This window comes from Artemia sp. Qi Xiang Cuo, chromosome 19, assembly GCF_049724085.1.
Source record: "Artemia sp. Qi Xiang Cuo chromosome 19, ASM4972408v1, whole genome shotgun sequence".
NCBI classification, from domain to species: domain Eukaryota; kingdom Metazoa; phylum Arthropoda; class Branchiopoda; order Anostraca; family Artemiidae; genus Artemia; species Artemia sp. Qi Xiang Cuo.
Window position 1 is genome coordinate 8700018 of NC_142812.1, and position 17505 is coordinate 8717522.

Genomic DNA, 17505 nt, shown 5'->3' on the forward strand with positions numbered 1-17505 from the left:
GACGAGAACAGTTAGAGACATTTTAAAAGATGATTTTAAAAGATGATTTTAGAAGAGGATTTGAGGGTGAAACTCTGTGGTCGTTATAATACACAAGTTCCATTTGAACAGTGTTGTGAGGTCCTCTACCCCAACCCCAAAGGGTGCTCATACCCCCCCCCAACCCCGAACGCACCCCCCCGGCCTCAAAGGTCCCCCAGGCGCCCCAAGGGCCCCCAAATGCCTCCCCCCGGGCCCCCAAAGAGTCCCCTCCCCATTTTTTAATGATTTTTTAAGAATTTATTATATCTTTTCAGAACAAGTTATTTTCTTAATGTCCCTCCTAAACCCATTTTACAAGTTGAAGTACTTATCTTTTTCAGACAAAACTATACTTTACAGCTTTTAGGATACCTCAACATCAATAAATAATTTTCAATGAACATTTCAGAGCAACTTTATTTATTTATATCCCTCCTAAACCCATTTTTTAATTTTATATACTTATCTTTTACACTTAACACTATACTGGACAGCTCTTAGGATACCTCAATACAAAAAAATACTTTTCAATGACCATTTCATAGCAAGTAACAATCTAAATGTCCCTCCTAAGCCCATTTTCCAATTTGAAGTACTTATCTTTTTCACCCACCACTATACTTTACAGCTTTTTGTATACCTCAACACCGAAAAAATACTTTTCAAAGACCATTTCAGAGCAAGTTACTTTCTTAAAATCCCTCCTACACTCCTTTTCCAACTGGAAATACTTATCTTCTTCACCCACAACTCTACTTTATAGATTTTTGGATACCTCAAAACCAACAAAAACTTTTCAAAGACCATTTCAGAGCGAGCTACTTGCTTAATTTCCCTCCTAAACCCATTTTCAAACTTGAAGTACTTATCTTTTTCACCCACAACTATACTTTACAGCTTTTTGGCTACCTCAACACCAAGGAATACTTTTCAAAGACCATTTCAGAGCAAGTTACTTTCTTAATGTTCCTCCTAAACCCATTTTCCCACTTCAAGTCCTTATCTCTTTCACCCAAAACTATACAGCTTTTTGGATACCTCAACACCAAGAAATACTTTTCAAAGAACATTTCAGAGCAAGTTACTTTCTTAATGTCCCTCCTAAACCCATTTTCCAACATGAAGTACTTATCTTTTCACCCACAACTATACTTTACAGCTTTCTGGTTACCTTAACACCAAGAAATACTTTTCAAAGACCATTTAAGAGCAAGTTACTTTCTTAATGTCCCTCCTAAACCCATTTTTCAACTTGAAGTACTTATCTTTTTCAACCACAACTATACTTTCCATAATTTTGGATACCTCAACACCAAGAAATACTTTACAAATACCATTTCAGATCAAGTTACTTTCTTAATGTCCCTCCTAAACCCATTTTACAACTTGAAGTACTTATCTTTTTCATCCACAACTATACTTTACAGCTTTTTGGATACCTCAACACAAAGAAATACTTTTAAAAGACCATTTTAGAGCAAGTTACTTTCTTAATGTCCCTCCTAAACCCATTTTCCAACTTGAAGCACATATATATTTCACCCACTACTATACTTTACAGCTTTTTGGATACCTCAACACCAAGAAATACTTTTCAATACTTTTCAAAGACCATTTCAGAGCAAGTTATTTTCTTAATGTCCCTCCTAAACCCATTTTCCAACTTGAAATACTTATATTTTTCACCCTCAACTATACTTTACATAATTTTGGTGTACTAAACACAATTAATTATATTTAAACTACATTTCAGAGAACTTTCCATAAACTAGTTCCCTACTAAATCAATTTACCAATTTGAAGTAATATTCTGTTTCACCCACAACTATAATTTTCATCTTTTTGGTTACCTTTACACCAAGAAATAATTTTCAGAAACCATTTCAGAGCAAGTTACTTTCTTAATGTCCCTTCTAAACCCATATTACAAGTTGAAGTACTTAACTTTTTCACCCACAACTATAGTTTACAGCTTTTCTTATACCTCAACACCAACAAATAAATTTCAATGACTATATCAGAGTCACTTATTTTCTAAATATCCCCCCTAAACTCCATATTCTATCTTTAAGTAGATATCTTTTACACCAACCGCTCTAATTACCGGACTCACAGATACATCCACAACATGAAATAATGTTCAATGGCCATTTCAGAGCAAGTTATTTTCTTAATGTCCCTCCTAAACCAATTTTCCAACTTGAAGTACTCATCTTTTTCACCCACGACTCGATTTTACAGCTTTTTGGATACATCAACACCAAAAAATACTTTTCAAAGACCATTTCAGAGCAAGATAGTTTCTTAAAGTCCCTCCTACACACATTTTCCAACTTGAAGTCCTTATCTTCTTCACCCATAACTATACTTTATAGCTTTTTCAATAACTCAACACAAAGAAACACTTTTCAAAGACCATTTGAGAGCAAGCTACATTCTTATTGTCCCTCCTAAACCCAATTCTCCAATTTGAAGTACTTATCTTTTTCACCCACAAGTATACTCTACAGCATTTTGGATACCTCAACACCAAGGAATACCCTTCAAAGACCATTTCAGAGCAAGTTACTTTCTTAATGTTCCTCCTAAACCCATTTTCCCACTTCAAGTACTTATCCCTTTCACCCACAACCATACAGCTTTTTGGATACCTCAACACCAAGAAATACTTTTCAATGACCATTTGAGAGCAAGTTACTTTCTTAATGTCCCTCCTAAACCCATTTTCCAGCTTGAAGTATATATCTTTTAACCCACAACTATACTTTACAGCTTTTTGGATACCTCAACATCAAGAAATACTTTTCAAAGACCAGATCAGAGCTAGTTTCTTACAGACTGGCACTACTTCACCTATTTTCCCACTTGAATTACTTAACTATTACACCAACCCCTAGAATGGACAGCAGGATTTATAGCTCCACACCAATGAATAAATTTCAAAGACCATTACAGAGAACGCTACAATTATAATGTCCCTTCTCAACAAATTTTCGACCTTGAAGTACTTATCTATTTCACCCACAACTATACTTTACCGCTTTTTTGATACCTAAACACAAAGAAATTATTACCATAGTCCATTTTAGATCAATTTAAGTTCTAATTTTCCAACCTCAAATCATTTTCATACTTGTAGTTCTTATCTATTTCTCACACGACAATACTTTACAGCTTTTTGGATACCTCAACACCAAGAAATACTTTTCAATACTTTTCAAAGACCATTTCAGAGCAAGTTACTTTCTTAATGTCCCTCCTAAACCCATTTTCCAACTTGAAGTACTTATCTTTTTCACCTCCAACTATACTTTACAGCTTTTTTGATACCTCAAAAGCAAGAACTACTTTTCAATGGCCATTTCAGAGCAAGTTACTTTAGTTATGTCCCTCCTAAACTCATTTTCCAACTTGATGTATTTATCTTTTTTACCCACAACTATACTTTACAGCTTTTTGGATACCTAAACACAAAGAAATACTTTTCAAAGACAATTTCATAACAAGTTACTTTATTAATGTCACTCCTAAACCAATTTTCCAACTTGAAGTACTTATCTTTTTCACCCACAACTCTACTTTACAGCTTTTTTGATACCTATACACCAAAAAATACTTTTCAAAGACCATTTCAGAACAAGTTAGTTTCTTAATGTCCCTCCTACACCCTTTGTCCCACTTCAAGTACTTATCTTTATCACCCACAACTATACATTACAGATTTTTGGATACCCAAAACCAAGAAATACTTTTCAAAGACCATTTCAGAGCAAGTTACGTTCTTAATGTCCCTCCTAAACACATTTTTCAACTTGAAGTACATATATTTTTCAACCACAACTATACTTTTCATCTTTTTGGATACCTAAACACCAACAAATAATTTTCAAACACAATTTAAGAGAAAGTTCCTTTCTTAATGTCCCTCCTAAACCCATTTTCGTGCTTTAATTACATAACTTTGTCCCCACCATCTCGACACGACTTGTTTTCGTATACCTCAACAAAAGCAAAAAATTTTCAGTTAACATTTCTGAGTCAGTTTTTATCTTAATTTCCCTCATCAACTCCATGTTCCAAATTGAAGAAAGTATCTATGTTACCCCAAGGTATACTTTACAGATTTTTAGATACCTCTAAACCAAGGAATACTATTCAATGGCCATTTTAGAGAAAGCTACGTTCATAATGACACTCCTAAACACATTTTCAAACATGGAAATGCATATCTTTTTCACCCACAACTATACTTTACAGCTTTTTGGATACCTAAACAAAAAGAAATACTTTTCAAATACCATTTCAGAACAAGTTACTTTCTTAATGTCCCTCCTTAACGCATTTTCCAACTTGTAGTACTTATCTTTTTCACCCACAACTATACTGCACAGCTTTTTGGATACCTCAACACCAAGAAATACTTTTCAAAGACCATTTCAGAGCAAGTTACTTTCTTAATGTCCCTCCTAAACCCATTTTCCAACTTGAAGTACTTATCTTTTTCACCCAAAACTATACTTTACAGCTTTTTGGATACCTCAATACCAAGAAATACTTTACAAAGACCATTTCAGAGCAAGTTACTTTCTTAATGTCCCTCCTCAACCCATTTTCCAACTTGAAGTACTTAACTTTTTCACCCACAACTATACTTTACAGCTTTTTGGATACCTCAACACCAAGAAATACTTTTCAAAGACCATTTCAGAGCAAGTTACTTTCTTAATGTCCCTCCTAAACCCATTTTCCAACTTGAAGTACTTATCTTTTTCACCCACAACTATACTTTACAGCATTTTGGAGACCACCCCACCCAGACAGACTTTTCAAAGTCCATTTCAGAGCAAGTTACTTTCTTAATGTCCCTCCTACACCCATTTTCCAACTTGAAGTACTTATCTTTTTCACTCACAACTAGACTTTACAGCTTTTTGGATACCTCAACACCAAGAAATACTTTTCAAAGACCATTTCAGAGCAAGTTACTTTCTTAATGTCCCTCCTAAACTCATTTTCCAACTTGAAGTACTTATTTTTTTCACCCATAACTATACTTTACAGCTTTTTGGATACCTCAACACCAAGAAATACTTTTCAAAGACCATTTCAGAGCAAGTTACTTTCTTAATGTCCCTCCTAAACCCATTTTCTAACTTGAAGTACTCATCTTTTTCACCCACAACTATACTTTACAGCTTTTTGGGATACCTCAACACCAAGAAATACTTTTCAAAGACCATTTTAGAGCAAGTAACTTTCTTAATATCACTCCTCAACCCATTTTCCAGCTGGATGGACTTATATTATTCACAAAAGACTTTAATTATAAGCTAAGTTTATAACTAAACAAAAAGAAATAATTTAAAATGAAAAGATAACACCAAGTTAAATACTTCGTTTAGCTTCTAAACCCATTTTCCAACTTGAAGTACTCATCTTTTTCACCCACGACTCTACTTTACAGCTTTTTGGATACCTCAACACCAAGAAATACTTTTCAAAGACCATTTCAGAGCAAGTTACTTTCTTAATGTCCCTCCTAAACCCATTTTCCAACTTGAAGTACTTATTTTTTTCACCCACAACTATACTTTACAGTTTTTTGGATACCTCAAGACCAAGAAATACTTTTCAAAGACCATTTCAGAGCAAAGTACTTTCTTAATGTCCCTGCTAAACCCATTTTCCAACTTGAAGTACTTATGTTTTTCACCCACAACTATACTTTAATGCTTTTTGGATACCTCAACACCAAGAAATACTTTTCAAAGACCATTTTAGAGCAAATTACTTTCTTAAAGTCCCTCCTAAACTCATTTTCTAACTTGAAATACTTATCTTTTTAACACACAACTATACTTTACAGCTTTTTGGATACCTCAACACCAAGAAATACTTTTCAAAGACCATTTCAGAGCAAGTTACATTCTTAATGTCCCTCCTAAACCCATTTTCCAACTTGAAGTACTTATCTTTTTCACCCACAACTATACTTTACAGCTTTTTTGATACCTAAACACCAAGAAATACTTTTCAAAGACCATTTCATAGAAAGATACTTTCTTAATGTCACTCCTAAACACATTTTCGAACTTGAAGTACTTATCTTTTTCACCCACAACTTTACGTTACAGCTTTTTGGATACCTCAACACCAAGAAATACTTTTCAAACACCATTTCAGAGCAAGTTACTTTCTTAATGCCACTCTAAAACCCATTTTTCTAACTTGAAGTACTTATCTTTTTCACCCAAAACTATACTTTACAGCTTTTTGGATACCTCAACACCAAGAAATACTTTTCAAAGACCATTTCAGAGCAAGTTACTTTCTTAATGTCCCTCCTAAACCCAATTTTTAACTTGAAGTACTTATCTATTTCATCCACAACTATACTTTACAGCTTTTTGGATACCTCAAGACCAAGAAATACTTTTCAAAGACCATTTCAGAGCAAGTTATTTTCTTAATGTCCCTCCTAAACCCATTTTACAACTTGAAACACTTATCTTTTTAACCCATTATAGCTATATGGATCCCTCCAAAACACGACATACATATAAATTACAAAATAATACAAAGAAACTAAAATAAATAATATCATAAACACATAATAATTCTGTAATTACTTATCTTGTTCACCCTCAAATATAAATTAAATATTTTTGGTTACCTAAAAAAAAAAAAAAACATTTCAATTAACAGTTAAGAGAAATTTAATTTATTAATTTACATACTATACCAATTTTTCAACTTTAAGTTCTTATCTTTTTAACACACAACTATACTTTACATCTTTTTGGATACCTAAACACCAAAAAATACTTTTCAAAGACCGTTTAAGAACAAGTTACTTTCTTAATGTCCCTCCTACACCCTTTTTCCCACTTGAAGTACGTATCTTTTTTACCCACAACTATACTTTACACCATTTTGGATGCCTCAACACCAAGAAATACTTTTTAATGACCATTTCAGAGCAAGTTACTTTCTTAATGTCCCTCCTAAACCCATTTTCCAACTTGAAGTGCTTACTGTGGAACTTTTTCACCCACAACTATACTTTACAGCTTTTTGGGATACCTCAACACCAAGAAATACTTTTCAAAGACCATTTCAGAGCAAGTTACTTTCTTAATGTCCCTCCTAAACCCATTTTCCAACTTGAAGTACTTATCTTTTTCACCCACAACTATACTTTACAGTATTTTGGATACCTCAACACAAAGAATTACTTTTCAAAGACCATTTCAAAGAAATTTCCTTTCTTATTATCCCTACTAAAAAATTATTACACATATACTTACTGTTCTTTAAAACCCACACCTCTACTTTAAAGATTTCTGGATACCTCACAACCAATAACTACTTTTCAAGGACCATTTAAGAGCACGTTACTTTCTTAATATCCCTCCTAAACACAATTTCTAACATGAAGTACTTTTCTTTTTCACCCACAACTAGACTCTACTGCTTTTTTGATACCTCAACACAAAGAAATACTTTTCAAAGACAATTTCAGAGCAAGTTACTTTCTTAAAGTCCCTCCTAAACCCATTTTCCTACTTGAAGTACTTATCTTTTTCACCGCAACTATACTTTACAGCTTTTTGGATACCTCAACACCAAGAAATACTTTTCAAAGACCATTTCAGAGCAAGTTACTTTCTTAATGTCTCTCCTAAACCCATTTTCCAAGTTGAAGTAATTATAATTTTCACCAAAGACTATACTTTACAGCTTTTATGATAACTCAATACCGAGAAATTATTGTAATACAAAGTTACTGAACTCTTTCCAATCTTTATGATCATTCTAAGCCCATTTTTCAACAGGAGCTAATTCTTATGGACACCACCAACACAAATGTACCGATGATAGGTTACTTCAACGCCAAGAAATACTTTTCAAAGACCATTTCAGAGCAAGCTACTTTCTTAATTACCCTCCTAAACTCATTTTCCAACTTGAAGTTCTTATCTTTTTCTCCCGCAACTATACTTAACAGCTTTATGGATACCTCAACACCAAGAAATACTTTTCAAAGACCATTTCAGAACAAATTACTTTCTTAATATCCCTCCTAAACCCATTTTCCAACTTGATGTACTTATCTTTTTCACCCACAACTATAATTTACAGCTTTTTGTATAGCTCATCACCAAGAAATAATTTTCAAAGACCATTTCAGAGCAAGTTACTTTCTTAATGTCCCTCCTAAACCCATTTTCCAACTTGAAATACTTATCTATTTCAACCACAACTATACTTTACAGCTTTTTGGATACCTCAACACAAAGAAATACTTTTCAAAGACCATTTCAGAACAAGTTACTTTCTTACTGTCCCTCCTAAACCCATTTTCCAACTTGAAGTACTTATCTTCTTCACCCACAACTATACATTACAGAATTTTTTAGAACAAAAAAAAAATATATTATTGACAAAGAACTTTTCATAGATACTTTCTTTCTTTAGGAACATCCAACAATAATGGTCATACACGAAGCACTCTACATTCTCTCTCAAAAATTGAATTTACATATTTTTGGATCCCAAATCACCATTAAATTCCTTACAAATGCCATGACGGAGCAAGTTAAATTCTTATCGTGCCATCTAAGCACATTATCCAATATGACGACCATCACTAATTCACCACTACCAAAACTTAATACCAATATTGTTTCCTAAAAACAACTCCATACTTTTCACATACCATTTCAGTTCAAGTTACGTTCTTAATGTCCCTCCTAAACCCATTTTCCAACTTGAAGTACTTATCTTTTTCACCCACAACAATACTTTACAGCTTTTTGGATACCTCAACACCAAGAAATACTTTTCAAAGACCATTTCAGAGCAAGTTACTTTCTTAATTTCCCTCCTAAACCCATTTTCTAACTTGAAGTACTCATCTTTTTTACCCACAACTATACTTTACAGCTTTTTGGGATACCTCAACACCAAGAAATACTTTTCAAAGACCATTTCAGAGCAAGTTACTTTCTTAATGTCCCTCCTAAACCCATTTTCGAACTTGAAGTACTTATTTTTTTCACCCACAACTATACTTTACATCTTTTTGGATACCTCAACACCAAGAAATACTTTTCAAAGACCATTTCAGAGCAAGCTACTTTCTTAATGTCCCTCCTAAACCTATTTTCCAACTTGAAGTACTTATCTTTTTCAACCACAACTATACTTTAGAGCTTTTTGGATAGCTCAACACCAAGAAATACTTTTCAAAGACCATTTCAGAGCAAGTTACTTTCTTAATGTCCCTCCTAAACTCCTTTTCCAACTTGAAGTACTTATCTTTTTCACCCACAACTCTACTTTACAGGTTTTTGGATACCTCAACCCCCAGAAATACTTTTCAAAGACCATTTCAGAGCAAGTTATTTTCTTAATGTCCCTCCTAAACCCATTTTAAAACTTGAAGTACATATGTATTTCACCCTCAACTATAAATTACAGGGTTTTTGATAAATCAAAACCATGAAATAATTTACAAATTAAATAAAAGAGACATTTACTTTCATAAAGTCCCTCCTAAACTCATTTTCCAACTTGAAGTACTTATAATTTTCAACCAAAACTAGTCTGTACAGCACTGTTTATAGATAATAACAAAGTCTTTATTTAAATTGTCATGGACAGTGAATTCTTAATTCTTTATGTAACTCATAATACAATTGTCGAACTGGAAGGACTTATCTTTTTCATCCACAACTATAATTTACAGCTTTTTGGTTACCTCAACACCAAGAAATACTTTCAAAGACCATTTCAGATCAAGTTACATTCTTAATGTCCCTCCTAAACCAATTTTCCAACTTGAACTAAATAACTTTTTCAACCACAACTAAACTTTACAGCTTTTTGGATACCTCAACGCCAAGAAATACTTTTCAAAAACCATTTCAGAGCAAGTTACTTTCTTAATGTACTTCCTACACCCATTTTCCAACTTGAAGTACTTATCTTTTTCCCCCACAACTATACTTTACAGCTTTTTGGATACATCAACACCAAGAATTACTTTTCAAAGACCATTTCAGTGCAAGTTACTTCTTAATGTCCCTCCTAAACCCATTTTCCAACTTGAAAAAATTATTTTTTTCACCCACAACTATACTTTACAGCTTTTTGGATACCTCAACACCAAGAAATACTATAAAAATACCATTACAGAGAAAGTTACATTTTTTATGTCCATCCTAAACCCATTTTCCAACTTGAAGTACTCATCTTTTTCACCCACAACTATACTTTACAGCTTTTTGGATACCTCAACACCAAGAAATACTTTTCAAAGACCATTCAAGAGTAAGTTCCTTTCTTAATGCCCCTCCTAAACCCATTTTCTAACTTGAAGTAATTATCTTTTTCACCCACAAATATACTTTACAGCTTTTTGGTTACCTCTACACCAAGAAATACTATTCAAAGACAAATTCAGATGAAGTTACTTTCTTAATGAACATCCAAAACCCATTTTCCAACTTGAAGTACTTATCTTTTTCACCCACAACTGTACTTTACAGCTTTTTGGATACCTCAACACCGAGAAATATTATTCAATGACCATTTCAGAGCAAGTTACAGTCTCAATGTCCCTCCCAAACCCAATTTCCAACTCGAAGTACATATTTTTTTCACCCACAACTATACTTTACAGCTTTTTGGATACCTCAACACCAAGAAATACTTTTCAAAAACCATTTTAGAGCAAGTTACTTTCTTAATGTCCCTCCTAAACTCATTTTCAAACTTGAAGTACTTATCTTTTTCACCAATAACTATACTTTACAGCTTTATGAATACCCAAACACCAATAAATAATTTCCAAAGACCATTTCAGAACAAGTTACTTTCTAAATTTCATTTATAAACTCATTTTCCAAATTGAAATACTTCCCTTTTTAAACAGAAACTATACTATAAAGCTTTTATGATACATCAACACCAATAAAAACTTTTAAAAGACAATTTAAGAGAAAGATACTGACTTAATGTCCCTCCTAAACCCATTTTCCAACTTGAAGTACTTATCATTTTCAACCTACTCTAGCCTTTTCATCATTTTTGTTACGTCATCTACAAGAAATTTTTTTAAAAGGCAATTTCAGAGCAAGTTATTTTCATAATATCCCTCCTAAACCACTGTTTAAATTTCAAGGAATTATGTTTTTTACCCAAAACTCTAGTTTAGAGCTTTTTGGATACATAAACACCAAGAAATACTTTTCAATGACCAATTCAGAGAAAGCTACTTTCTTAATAAACCTTCTAAACACCTATTCCAACTGGAGGTACTTATCTTTTTCACCCACAACTATACTTTACAGCTTTTCAGATACCTCAACACCAAGAAATACTTTTCTAATACAATTTCAGAGCAAGTTATTTTATTAATATCCATCCTAACCCCATTTACCCAGTTGAAATACTTATCTTTATCAAACCCCCGTCTACTGTAAAGCATTTTGGATACCTCAATACAAAGGAATACCTTTCAAAGACCATTTCAGAGCAAGCTACGTTTTTAATGTCTTTCCTAAACCCATTTTCCAACTTGAAGTACTTATCTTTTTTACCCACAACTATACTTTACAGCTTTTTGGATACCTCAACACCAAGAAATACTTAGGTTAGGCTAGATTAAATTAGGTCAGATTAGGTTAGGTTGTCCTACGTACGCTTCACTTAGGTTAGGTTAGGTGAAAGACAAGCAAAAAGTTAGGTGAATGGTTAGGTTAGGATAGACTAGATTAAGTTAGGTTAGGTTAAGTATGGTTAGGCTAGGTTAGCCTACGTACGCGCGCGTACGTAGGCTAACCTAACTTAAACTAAGCAAACTTAATCTAGTCTATCCTAACCTAACCATTCACCTAACTTTTTGCCTGTCTTTCACCTAGCCTAACCTAAGTGAAGCGTACGTAGTATAACCTAACCTAATCTAACATAATTTAATCTAGCCTAGTCTAAGTATGTCTCGGTGTTGATGCATCCAAAAAGCTTTAAATGATGGTTTGGGTTGAACGAGATAAGTAATTCCAGTTGTAAAATAAGTTTAGGAGGGACATTAAGTAGTTAACTTCTTTTGAAATGGTATTTCAAATGAATTTCTCGGCGATGAGGTATCCAAAAAACTGTAAAGTATAGTTGTGGGTGAAAAAGATAAGTACTTCCAGTTGGAAAATGTTCTTAGGAGGGAAGTTAAGAAATCAACTTGCTCTGATACGTACTTTGAATTGTTTTTATTTGTGTTGATGTTTAATAAATGATGTATAGTATAGTTTTTTGTGAAAAAGATAAGTATTTAAAGTTGGAAAATGAGTTGGTGGAGGACAGTTAGAAAGTAAAGTGTTCTGAATTGGTCTTTGAAAAGTATTTACTTGATTTGAAGTATACTTATAGCTGTCATGTCTAGTGGTGGGTGAAAAACATAAGTACTAAGAGTTGGAAAATGGGTGTAGGTTGGACGATAAGAAAGGAACTAGTTCTGAAATTAACTTTGAAAAGTGTTTATATATGACCAGGAATCCAAAAAGCTCTAAAGTAAAATAGTGGGTGAAAAAGATACGTACTTTGCTCTGAAAGGGTCTTTGAAAAATATTTCTTGGTGTTGAGGTATCCAAATAGCTGTACAGTTTATTTCTGAGTAAAAATGAGAAGTACTTCAAGTTGGAAAATGGGTTTAGGAGAGGCAGTAAGAAAGTAACTTGCTCTGAAATGGTCATTTAAAATTGTATCTTGGTCTTTAGGTATACAAACAGCTGTAAAGTATAGATATGGGTGAAAAAGATGAGTAATTCAAGTTGGAATCTGGGTTTTGAAGGGAAATTAAGAAAGTAAATTTCTCTGACAGGGTAATTGAAATGTATTTCTTTGTTGGGAGTTATCCAACCTGCTATCCTGTCGCTGAGTGGCGGAAATACTTAAGGACTGAAACTGGGACAAAGGGTGTAGGGGTGAGAGTAAGACAATAACTTGCTCAGAAAGTGTCTTTGAAAAGTATTTCTTGGTGTTGAGGTATCCAAAAAGCTGTAAAGTATGGTTGTGGGTGAAAAAGATAGGTAATTCAAGTTGGAAAATGTGCTTAGAAGGGACATTAAGAAAGTAACTTGCTCTGAAATGGTCTTTGAAAAAGCATTTTTTGGTGTTGAGGTATCCAAAAAACTGTACAGTATAGTTGTGGGTGAAAAAGATAAGTACTTCAAGTTGAAAAATAGGTTTAAGAGGGACGTTAAGAAAGTAACTTGCTCTGAAATTGTCTTTGAAAAGTATTTCTTGGTGTTGAGGTATCCAAAAAGCTGTAAAGTATAGTTGAGGGTGAAAAAGATAAGTACTTCAAGTTGGAAAATGGGTTTAGGAGGGACATTAAGAAAGTAACTTGCTCTGAAATGGTCTTTGAAAAGTATTTCTAGGTGTTGAGGTATCCAAAAAGCTGTAAAGTATAGTTTTGTGAGAAAAAGATAAGTAAATAAAGTAGGAAAATGCGATTATGAGGCACATTTAGAAAGTAACTTGCTCTGACATGGTCTTTGAAAAGAATTTCTTAGTGTTAATGTATCCAAAAAGCTGTAAAGTCTAGTTGTGGGTGAAAAAGATAAGTACTTCAAGTTGGAAAATGGGTTTAGGAGGTACATTAAGAAAGTAACTTGCTCTGAAATTGTCTTTTAAAAGTAGGTCTTGGTTTTGAGATATACAAAAAGCTGTAAAGTATAGTTGTGGAATAAAAAGATAAGTAATTCAAGTGGAAATGGTTTTAGGAGGGACACTAAGTATGGAACTTTCTCTGAAAGGGTTCTTGAAAAATATTTGTTGGTGTGACGGTATCCAAAAAGCTGTAAGGTATAGTTGCGGGTGAAATAGATAAGTACTTCAAGTTGGAAAATGGGTTTAGGAGGGACATTAAGAAAGTAACTTGCTCTGAAATGGTCTTTGAAAAGTAGTTCTTGGTGTTGAGGTATCCCAAAAAGCTGTAAAGTATAGTTGTGGGTGAAAAAGATAAGTACTTCAAGTTAGAAAATGGGTTTAGGAGGGACATTAAGAAAGTAACTGGCTCTGAAATGGTCTTTGAAAAGTATTTCGTGGTGTTGAGGTATCCAAACAGCTGTAAAGTATAGTTGTGGGTGAAAAAGATAAGTACTTCAAGTTGGAAAATGTTTTTATGAGGGAAATTAATATAGTAACTTGCTCTGAAATTGTCTTTGGATGGTAATTATTGGTTATGAGTTAAACAAAAAACTGTTTATTTAGGTGGTGGGTGAAAATGATAAGTGCTTCCGGTACGAAAAGGGGGTTAGGAGGGACATTAGGACAGTAACTTGCTCTGATATTTTCTTTGAAAAGTATTTCTTTGCTTTGAATTATCCAAAAAGCTGTAGAGTATAGTTGTGGGTGAAAAAGATAAGTACTTGAAGTGCGAAAATGGGTTTAGGAGGGATATTTAGAAATTAACTTGCTCTTAAACGGTCATTGTAAAGTATTTGTTGGTATTGAGGTATCTTAAAATCTGTAAAACATTGTTGTGTGTAAAAAATAAAAGTACATCAAGATGGAAAATAGGTGTAGGAGGGACATTAATAAAATAACTTTTCCTGAAATTGTTTTTGAGAAGTGTTTCTTGTTGTTTAGGTATAATATATTCTGTAAAGTATAGTTGTTGATGAAAGAGATAGGTACTTCAAGATGGAAAATGAGTTTAGGAGGGACATTAAGAAAGTAACTTGCTCTGAAATTGTCTATGAAAAGTATTTCTTGGTGTTGAGGTATCCAAAAAGCTGTAAGGTAGAGTTTTGGGTGAAAAGGATTAGTACTTCAAGTTGTTAAACGGGTTTAGCAGGGACCTTAAGAAAGTGACTTGCTCTGAACTGGTTTTTGAAAAGTATTTCTTGGTGTTGAGCTATCCTAAACTCTTTATAATATAGTGTTTGGTGAAAGACTTAAGTACTTTAAGTTGGAAAATGAGTTTAGGAGAGACATTATGAAAGTAACTTGCTCTGAAATGGTCTTTGAAATGTATTTATTTGATTTGAGTTATCAAAAAAGCTGTAATTTATAGTTTTGGGTGTAAAATATGAGTACTTAAAGTTGGATAGTGTGTTTAGTAGGGATATTTATAATGTAACTTGCTCTGATATGGTCTTTGAAAAGTATTTCTTGGTGTTGAGGTATCCAAAAAGCTGTAAAGTATAGTTGTGGGTGAAAAAGATAAGCACTTCAAGTTGTAAAATGTGTTTAGGAGGGACATTAAGAAATTAACTTGCTCTGAAATGGTCTTTGAAAAGTATTTCTTGGTGTTGAGGTATCCAAAAAGCTGTAATGTATAGTTGTGGGTGAAAACGATAAGTACTTCAAGTTGGAAAATGGGTTTAGGAGGGATATTAAGAATGTAACTTGCTCTGATATGGTCTTTTAAATGTATATCTTGGTTTTGAGGTATACAAAAATATGAAATTTATTGGTTTGGTTGATAAAGAAATGGACGTAATGTTGGAATATGGTATGCGGAGGTACTTTAGGAATGTATCTGGGTATTATTAGGTCTTTGTAATGTATTTCTTTGAGTGTTTGTTAGCAAAAAGCTGTTAAGTATAGTTTAGGGTGACTAACAAAAGTTCATAAAGATGGGCAAGTGGCTTAGAAGTGACATTAAGAAAGTAACTTGCTATGAAATGGTCTTTGAATAGTATTTCTCGGAGCTGAAGTATCCAAACAGCTATAACTTATTGTTTTTGTTTAACAATATAATTACTTCAAGTTTGAAAATGGTTTTAGTAGGGACATTAAGAATGTAACTTGCTCTGAAATGGTGTTTGAATAATATTTATTGGTGTTGAGGTATCCAAAAAGCTGTAAAGTATTGTTTTGGGTTAAAAAGATAAGTACTTCAAGTTGGAAAATGGGTTTAGGAGGGACATTATGAAAGTAACTTGCTCTAAAATGGTCTTTGAAAAGTATTTCTTGGTGTTGAGGTATCCAAAAAGCCGTAAAGTATAGTTGTGGGTCAAAAAGGTAAGTACTTCAAGTTGGAAAAGGGGTTTAGGAGGGATATTAAGAAAGGAACTTGCTCTGATATGGTCTTTGAAAAGTATTTCTTGGTTTTGATGTATCCAAAAAGCTGAAAAGTATAGTTTTGGGTTAAAAATATAAGTACTACATGTTGAAAATGTGTTTATGAGGGATATTAAGAAAATAATATGCTCTGAAATTGTCTTTAAAAAGTATGTATTGGTGTGGAGTTATACAAAGAGCTTTATAGTATAGTTGTGGAAGCACATTATAATGAATTAAAGTGGAAATGGTTGTAGGAGGGACATTACGAAAGGAACTTGCTCTGACAGGGTTCTTTAAAAGTATTTGTTGGTGTGGAGGTATCCAAAAATCTGTAAGGTATAGTTGCGGGTGAAAAACATAAGTACTTCAAGTTGGAAAATGGGTTTAGGAGGGACATTAAGAAAATAACTTGCTCTGAAATGGTCTTTGAAAAGTAGATCTTGGTGTTGAGGTATCCAAAAAAGCTGTAAAGTCTAGTTGTGGGTGAAAAAGATAAGTACTTCAAGTTGGAAAATGGGTCTAGGAAGGACATTAAGAAAGTAACTTGCTCTGAAATGGTCTTTGAAAAGTATTTCTTGATCTTGCGGTATCCAAACCGCTGTCAAGTAAAGTTGTGGGGGAAAAAGATAAGTATTTCAAGTTGGAAAATTAGTTTAGGAGGGACTTTAAGAAAGTAACTTGCTCTGAAATTGTCTTTGAAAAGTATTTCTTGGTGTGGAGGTATCCAAAAAGCTCTAAAGTATAGTTGTGGGTGATACAGATAAGTAATTCAAGTTGCAAATGGGGTTTATGAGGGACATTTACATAATAACTTACTCTGAAATGGGCTTTGAAAAGTATTTCTTGGTGTTGAAGTATCCAAATAGCTGTAGAGTATAGTTTTTGGTGAAAAAGATAAGTACTTCAAGTTGGAAAATGGGTTTAGGAGGGACATTAAGAAAATAACTTGTTCTGAAATGGTCTTTGAAAAGTAATTCTTGGTGTTGAGGTATCCAATAGCTGTAAAGTATAGTTTTGGGTGAAAAAGATAAGTACTTCAAGTTGGAAAATTTGTTTAGGAGTGAAATTAAGAAAGTAAATTTCTCTGAAATTGTATTTGAATATTATTTATTTTTTTTTAGGTATCCTATTAGCTGTTTAGTATAGTTGTGTGTGAAAAAGATAAGTACTTCAAGTTGGAAAATGAGTTTAGGAGGGACATTAAGAAAGTAACTTGCTCTGAAATGGTCTTTGAAAAGTATTACTTGGTGTTTTGGTATCCAAAAAGATGTAAAGTCTAGTCGTTTGGGATATAGATAAGTACTTCAAGTTGGAAAATGGGTTTAGGAGGGACATTAAGAAAGTAACTTGCTCTGAAATGGTCTTTGAAAAGTATTTCTTGGTGTTTAGGTATCCAAAAAGCTTTAAAGT

The 17505-nt window shown here is 33.2% G+C and overlaps 1 protein-coding gene across 3 annotated transcripts in view; it reads right to left on the reverse strand.

Annotated features, from left to right (window-relative positions):
• inaE (inactivation no afterpotential E) overlaps positions 1-17505 on the reverse strand; it is a 186258-nt gene that overhangs the window by 109707 nt on the left and 59046 nt on the right. The window lies entirely within an intron of this gene.